The following is a 9,017-nucleotide window of genomic DNA, read 5'->3' as shown; positions in this document are numbered from 1 at the left end:
TAGGACCCATAACTTCACCTAACAACATAGACCTACTGTAGGACCCATAACCTCACCTAACAACAACATAGACCTACTGTAGGACCCATAACCTCACCTAACAACAACATAGACCTACTGTAGGACCCATAACACCTTATAACTGTTATACCAAGATGTCTGAACTTCTTGATGAGGTCGCTAGGTTTTGGGTTAAGGTTGCTACAATAGCTTTCTCTATGAATTTGACAGTGGTTACATTTCTCCAGCCCCCAATTTTGCTGCTGTTTAAAACCTAGGTTGCCCCTTTTAAAAAAGCCACACATCAATCAATCAAACAATCTGCAGTTCAAACAATAACAAAGCTGTCGTTCCACCACTGTTTTGGTAATAAGATGAGGATGGGACTGGATAAATGTAACTACTCTCAAAATCATAGACAGACCTATGGATGCAAGGACTGACCATCCATGACATCAATAGTATAGTTTTAACCATGTTGAGGCGATACAGTGTTGGTTTACATTTACATTATTTCTAAACATTGGAGTAGAAAAAGCTTATTTTGGGATCTGATGGGGTACGACAGTTGAACTAAGCTCATGAGGCATGTGTTATATTCTTCAAGAATCAATGGATATATATAAATAATATAAAAGTCCAAATATGGATGTAGCAACTGCAGATTTCCCCTTTAACACCACACATCAGTTCAACAACTGCAGAGTTTGTGCCTCTGTTTTTAAGACAGTACTTACTAGTGTTAATCAGGGCCCGGTTTCTCAAAAGCATCTTACTGCTAAGTTCATCATTAGAATCATTGGATGCCTTAAGGTGCCTTTGGGAAACCGGAACCAGATATCCAGTTTCCTCCTCTTCTTCCATCTCCTCCTTTTTCGATGTGACAGTCATCTCCTCCTCCTCTTCTTTCACTCCAAACACGGGAGCCCCCTCTTCTTTCACTCTGAACGCGTCTTCCTCTTCTTTCACTGTAACATCCTCCTCCTCTTTCACTCTGAACGCGTCTTCCTCTTCTTTCACTGTAACATCCTCCTCCTCTTTCACTCTGAACGCATCTTCCTCTCCTTTCACTGTAACATCCTCCTCCTCTTTCACTCTGAACGCGTCTTCCTCTTCTTTCACTGTAACGTCTTTCTCTTCTTCTTTCACGGTAACAGCTTCACCCTCTACTTGTTTTTGTATTGTAACATCCTCCTCTTCCTCCTCCTCTTTCACTAGAGCTTCTTTCTCCGTCCAGCAGACCTCCTCTTCTTTAGCAGGAGGAGAGTAGCTTAGTGAGCTCATGGTCGGGGATGTTAGCTAGCTAGGCTAGTGCTAACTTAACCAGCCAGTTAGCTGACCAATAACAACAACACCGTAAATATGAAATTAAATGGGATAACTAACTAGACGACAGAAGTGGGTTTAAAACACAGTGGCTCATATACACGAAAGCGTCTAAAGAGCTTTATTGGTTGGGCTATTTTGTCTAGCAAGCTACCGAGGTGTCTGACTAACTGTTGCTGCTGTTGAAAGAAGCCTTCCGTCCACTAGATTATACGTCACACTAGCAGCATAGCCTTAAAGTCCCACATCGCCATCTGCTGACTGGAGTGGGTAACGAAGTTGAGTAAAATGTAGATTTTATTTTCAGACAAAAAGTTAAAGGGTAGGAAGCATGAGTTTTTTTTACCCACCAATGTAACAACACAGTGTGGTTAAAGACTTAGTAAATTAGTTGTAGTCACGATCTGGTTAGCTATAAGAACAAACAGTTATGTTTTTGCGTTATTACGTATTTATTAACTTATTTCCGGAAATCTTCTAAACTACCCATAGTGCACTATTTCTCAACGTCATATGGGGGATCTACTCTGTGTTACCGAGTTCATATGCTAGCTCAAACTGACTAATCTCAGCCACACCTCATGCTCTTCTCAGACTGTGTGGCCAAATACTTTTATAACTAACACAAGATACATTTTACATTTTAGTCATTTAGCAGACGCTCTTATCCAGTGCGACTTACAGTTAGTGAATACATATTTTTTTTATACTGGCCCCCCGTGGGAATCAAACCCACAACCCTGGCGTTGCAAACGCCATGCTCTATCAACTGAGCTACATCCCTGCCGGCCATTCCCTCCCCTACCCTGGACGACGCTGAGCCAATTGTGCGCCGCCCATGAGTCTCCCAGTCGCGGCCGGCTGCGACAGAGCCTGGATTCGAACCAGGATCTAGTGGCACAGTTAGCACTGTGATGCAGTGCCTTAGACCACTGCGCCACTCAGGATAGACCAGAGCCTGTCATTTCCAATGGGAGCAAAATAATCATAGTGGGCAGAACAAGCAAGGAGGTGGGCAGAGCCAAGCAGGAGCAAGAGAGGTCCTATTGGCGCGTTCTAGAATCTATTTGCATATTTCCTTTAGGGAACGCCTACTTTGTGAAAATTGCCAATGTGCAATAACTCAATTCGCCCTTGCACTCCTTCTAAACAATGCAATTTTTTACAACTTTGGCAAAGGGTAAAGTCTACAAAACGTAGTCCACTCTGTTTGTTACAGATTCTAGTGATGGAAACAGAAAACTGTATTGAGATCAAATGTTTCATAGATTAAAAAAAAAAATAGCAGAATATCGGCCAAAATCCATCTCGCTCCATCTTCTCCCACTGCCGGCCACTGGGCTTCCTCTCAACACCATATTTGGTATTGAGTTGAAACGCCAAAAAAAAAAAAACAGTATTGTCCCATCGCTGCAACTCCCATACGGACTCGGGAGAGGCGAAGGTCGAGAGCCATGCATCCTCTGAAACACGACCCCCGCCAAGCCGCACTGCTTCTTGACACACTGCTCGCTTAACCCGGAAGCCAGCCGCACCAATGTTTCAGAGGAAACGCCATACAACTGGCGACCATGTCAGCATGCATGCGCCCGGCCCGCCACAGGAGTCGCTAGAGCGCGATGGGACAAGGACATCCCGGCCGGCCTAATCCGGACGACGCTGGGCCAATTGTGCGCCGCATCATGGGTCTCCCGGTCGCGGCCGGCTGCGACACAGCCCGGGATCGAACCCGGGTCTGTAGTGACGCCTCAAGCACTGCGATGCAGTGCCTTACAACGCTGCACTGGAAATTAATAACTTTTCCATCAACTTCCGGGTCAGTAGCTTTAGCCCAACATCACTCACACACACACACACACACACACACACACACACACACACACACACACACACACACACACACACCAACTGGCACTCACAAGTGCCTGAATGATTTATTGCCACAATTGCTTCATATACACATAAAACCTGCATCACAGACATAGAAAACACAGGAGACTCTTTACAGTTCACACCTGGGTCTCACACATTATGTAAAATATAAAATACTTACAAATATCTGAGGTGAGCTTGATACCAAAAGAGGCAATCTGCAGTTGCTACATCCATGTGTGGACTTATAAATGAATGATATATACCCATTTCATTCTTGAAGAATATAATTTATAAATGCCTCATGAGCTTAGTCCAACTGTCGTACCCCGTCAGCACCCAAAATATAAGCTTGTTTTATACCAATGTTTGTAAACAAAGTAAATGTAAACAAACACTGTAAAACCTTAAAACATGGTTAAAACCAATCATTGTGATATCATGGATGGTCAATCCTTGCATCTGTCTATGAATTTGAGTGGTTACATTTCTCCAGGGTTGTCCCTGAGCTTTTCACCGAAACAGTGGCGGGGAACTTGTTTTTGCTGCTGATTGCCCCTTTTAAAGGCACCATTCCATTGGTTCCAAAAGGAGAGAATAATATATTTATAAGTATTGGACATAAACAATAATAAATAAACTCAACTGCGTTACCCACTCCTGTCAGCAGATGGCGATGTGCGTCTTTCAGGCGATGCTGTCAGAGTGTGACGTATAATCTAGTGGACGGAACGCTTCTTCAACAACAGCTAGTTAGCCAACTCGGTAGCTTGTTAGCTTCAAGCTCTTAGACGCTTTCGTGTATATTATCCAGTGTGTTTTAAAAGCACTCCTGTCACCTTATGTCGTATAGCTAGCTAGTTACCCCTTGAATGTAATATTTATGTTGCTATAGCTAGCTAATGCTAACATCTCCGACCATGAGCTCACTAAGCTACTATCCTCCTGCTAAACAAGAGGAGGTCTGCAGGACGGAGAAAGAGGGTCTTTGGCCGAACATTGTCGTGAAAGAGGAGAAGGATGAGGAAGATGTCACAGTAAAACAAGAAGTAGAGGGTGATGCTGTTACCGTGAAAGAAGAAGTGAAAGAAGTTACAGTGAAAGAAGAGGAAGAAGCGTTAAGAGTGAAAAGAGAAGAGAATATTACCGTGAAAGAAGAGGATGCCGTTTTTGGAGCGAAGAGGGAGGGAGAGATAACTGTCACATTGAAGGAGGAGGAGGAAGAGACTGAAGGTCTAATTAACACCAGTAAGTGCTGTCTTAAAAATAGTATCACTAACTGTTGTTGAACTGAGACGTGGTTTTAAAACGGCATTCAACTGAAGTGATACATGTGATTATGTTCTTTTTTAATGTAGAAATGGTAAAAACTACATTAAGTAGCCTAATAATGGACTAAAGGAGCCGTTTGAACCAGAATCTGGGCTTACAGGAGACGTTCAATATGGAGATCCTCCTTTTCAAGCTTAATAATGTCAAAATACGTTCTGGACTAAGCAAAGAATGGAGTTTCGCTGAGCAACTATGATCAGTACTGCTGTCCCACCGGTATGTACTCCCAAAAAAGGTTTAAATAAAAAGTTACAAGCAACCAAAATAATACCTTAAATACCTTGTCTGGAAATAAGTGTTGTTTTTGAGCCCCAAATCCACCTCTTCTCCACCCAGGAGGATACAATTGAGATCTTCCCTGTATGTAGCCTCTGCTTCCAGGCTGATGAGGTGAAAGCCTGGTGGACACTTTACTCAGTACTTTGTTGAAGCACCTTTGGCAGCGATTACAGCCTCGAGTCTTCTTGGGTATGACGCTACAAGCTTGGCACACCTGTATTTGGGGAGTTTCTCCATTCTTCTCTGCAGATCCTCTCAAGCTCTGTCCGGTTGGATGGGGAGTGTCGCTGCACAGCTATTTTCAGGTCTCTCCAGAGATATTAGATCGGGTTCAAGTCCGGGCTCTGGCTGGGCCACTCAAGGACATTCAGAGACTTGTCCCGAAGCCGCTCCTGCGTTGTCTTGGCTGTGTGCTTAAGGTCGTTGTCCAGCTGGAAGGTGAACCTTTGCCCCAGTCTGAGGTCCTGAGCGCTCTAGAGAAGGTTTTCATCAAGGATCTCTCTGTACTTTGCTCTGTTCATCTTTCCCTCGATCCTGATAGTCTCCCAGTCCCTGCCGCTGAAAAACATCCCCACAGAGGAACTCTGGAACTCTGTCAGAGTGACCATCGGGTTCTTGGTCACCTCCCTGACCAAGGCCCTTCTTCCCCGATTGCTCAGTTTGGCCAGGCGGCCAGCTCTAGGAAGAATCTTGGTGGCTCCAAACTTCTTCCATTTAAGAATGATGGAGGCCACTCTGTTCTTGGGGACCTTAAATGCTGCAGACATTTTTTGGTAACCTTCCCCAGATCTGTGCCTTGACACAATCCTGTCTCGGAGCTCTACGGACAATTCCTTCGACCTCATGGCTTGGTTTTCGCTCTGACATGCACTGTCAACTGTGGGATCTTATATAGACAGGATGTGTGCCTTTCCAAATCATGTCAAATCAATGGAATTTACCACAGGTGGACTCCAATCAAGTTGTAGAAACATCTCAAGGATGATCAATGGAAGCAGGAAGCACCTGAGCTCAATTTCGAGTCTCATAGAAAAGGTCTGAATACTTATGTAAATAAGGTATCTCTGTTTTTGTTTTGTTTTTTTTAAATAAATTTGCAAAACCTAACAACCTGTTTTTGCTTTGTCATTATGGGATGTTGGGTTTAGATTTATCAGAATAAACAAATCAAAACATGCATTTTAGAATAATGCTGTAACAAAATGTGGAAAAAGGCAAGGGGTCTGAATACTTTCCGAATGCACTGTATTATTGTCAGCCTATAACATGACATTATCTATTATTATAGAGCTCTGATCAGCCTATAAACGTGACATTATCTATTATTATAGAGCTCTGCTCAGCCTAAAAACATGACATTATCTATTATTATAGAGCTCTTATCAGCCTAAAACATGACATTATCTATTATTAAAGAGCTCTGATCAGCCTAAAACATGACATCATCTATTATTATAGAGCTCTGATCAGCCTATAAACATGACATGATATATTATTATAGAGCTCTGATCAGCCTATAAACATGACATTATCTATTATTATAGAGCTCTGATCAGCCTATAAACATGACATTATCTATTATTATAGAGCTCTGATCAGCCTATAAACATGACATGATCTATTATTATAGAGCTCTGATCAGCCTATAAACATGACATTATCTATTATTATAGAGCTCTGATCAGCCTATAAACATGACATTATCTATTATTATAGAGCTCTGATCAGCCTATAAACATGATCTATTATTATAGAGCTCTGATCAGCCTATAAACATGACATTATCTATTATTATAGAGCTATGCTCAGCCTATAAACATTATCTATTATTATAGAGCTCTGATCAGCCTAAAACATGGCATTATCTATTATTATAGAGCTCTGATCAGCCTATAAACATGACATTATCTATTATTATAGAGCTCTGCTCAGCCTATAAACATGACATTATCTATTATTATAGAGCTCTGATCAGCCTATAAACATGATCTATTATTATAGAGCTCTGATCAGCCTATAAACATGACATTATCTATTATTATAGAGCTCTAATCAGCCTATAAACATGACATGATCTATTATTAAAGAGCTCTGATCAGCCTATAAACATGACATTATCTATTATTATAGAGCTCTGCTCAGCCTATAAACATTATCTATTATTATAGAGCTCTGATCAGCCTATAAACATGATCTATTATTATAGAGCTCTGATCAGCCTAAAACATGGCATTATCTATTATTATAGAGCTCTGATCAGCCTATAAACATGACATTATCTATTATTATAGAGCTCTGCTCAGCCTATAAACATGACATTATCTATTATTATAGAGCTCTGATCAGCCTATAAACATGATCTATTATTATAGAGCTCTGATCAGCCTATAAACATGACATTATCTATTATTATAGAGCTCTAATCAGCCTATAAACATGACATGATCTATTATTAAAGAGCTCTGATCAGCCTATAAACATGACATTATCTATTATTATAGAGCTCTGCTCAGCCTATAAACATGATCTATTATTATAGAGCTCTGATCAGCCTATAAACATGACATTATCTATTATTATAGAGCTCTGATCAGCCTATAAACATGACATTATCTATTATTAAAGAGCTCTGCTCAGCCTATAAACATGACATTATCTATTATTAAAGAGCTCTGCTCAGCCTATAAACATTATCTATTATTATAGAGCTCTGATCAGCCTATAAACATGACATTATCTATTATTATAGAGCTCTGATCAGCCTATAAACATGACATTATCTATTATTATAGAGCTCTGATCAGCCTATAAACATGACATTATCTATTATTAAAGAGCTCTGCTCAGCCTATAAACATGACATTATCTATTATTAAAGAGCTCTGCTCAGCCTATAAACATTATCTATTATTATAGAGCTCTGATCAGCCTATAAACATGACATTATCTATTATTATAGAGCTCTGCTCAGCCTATAAACATGACATTATCTATTATTAAAGAGCTCTGCTCAGCCTATAAACATTATCTATTATTATAGAGCTCTGATCAGCCTATAAACATGACATTATCTATTATTAAAGAGCTCTGCTCAGCCTATAAACATTATCTATTATTATAGAGCTCTGATCAGCCTATAAACATGACATTATCTATTATTAAAGAGCTCTGCTCAGCCTATAAACATTATCTATTATTATAGAGCTCTGATCAGCCTATAAACATGACATTATCTATTATTATAGAGCTCTGATCAGCCTATAAACATGACATTATCTATTATTATAGAGCTCTGATCAGCCTATAAACATGACATTATCTATTATTAAAGAGCTCTGCTCAGCCTATAAACATGACATTATCTATTATTAAAGAGCTCTGCTCAGCCTATAAACATTATCTATTATTATAGAGCTCTGATCAGCCTATAAACATGACATTATCTATTATTATAGAGCTCTGATCAGCCTATAAACATGACATTATCTATTATTATAGAGCTCTGATCAGCCTATAAACATGACATTATCTATTATTATAGAGATCTGCTCAGCCTATAAACATGACATTATCTATTATTAAAGAGCTCTGCTCAGCCTATAAACATTATCTATTATTATAGAGCTCTGATCAGCCTATAAACATGACATTATCTATTATTATAGAGCTCTGATCAGCCTATAAACATGACATTATCTATTATTATAGAGCTCTGATCAGCCTATAAACATGACATTATCTATTATTAAAGAGCTCTGCTCAGCCTATAAACATGACATTATCTATTATTATAGAGCTCTGATCAGCCTATAAACATGACATTATCTATTATTAAAGAGCTCTGCTCAGCCTATAAACATTACATTATCTATTATTATAGAGCTCTGATCAGCCTATAAACATGACATTATCTATTATTATAGAGCTCTGATCAGCCTAAAACATGACATTCCATGAGAGCAAGATTAGATTTGAAGCTCTACATCTCAAGTTTATTTTTTATTATGTTGTGAAGACTGACCTCAGGCTATTGTGGGATATAGTCTGGATTAAACCTCATAGGAAGACGGTTTTATCATGTGGAGGTTTCATTCAGGTCGCTGTTTAGCTAAATTATATGTCTGTCTTTGGCAGGAGAGAGACCAGACTCTCACTCTGACAGCGGGAAGAGTCCTTCAGGGGAACCAGACCCAGAGACGCCCAAACCA

This window comes from Coregonus clupeaformis, unplaced genomic scaffold (genome assembly GCF_020615455.1).
Source record: "Coregonus clupeaformis isolate EN_2021a unplaced genomic scaffold, ASM2061545v1 scaf0137, whole genome shotgun sequence".
NCBI classification, from domain to species: domain Eukaryota; kingdom Metazoa; phylum Chordata; class Actinopteri; order Salmoniformes; family Salmonidae; genus Coregonus; species Coregonus clupeaformis.
Note: the sequence above shows the minus strand (reverse complement) of the source record.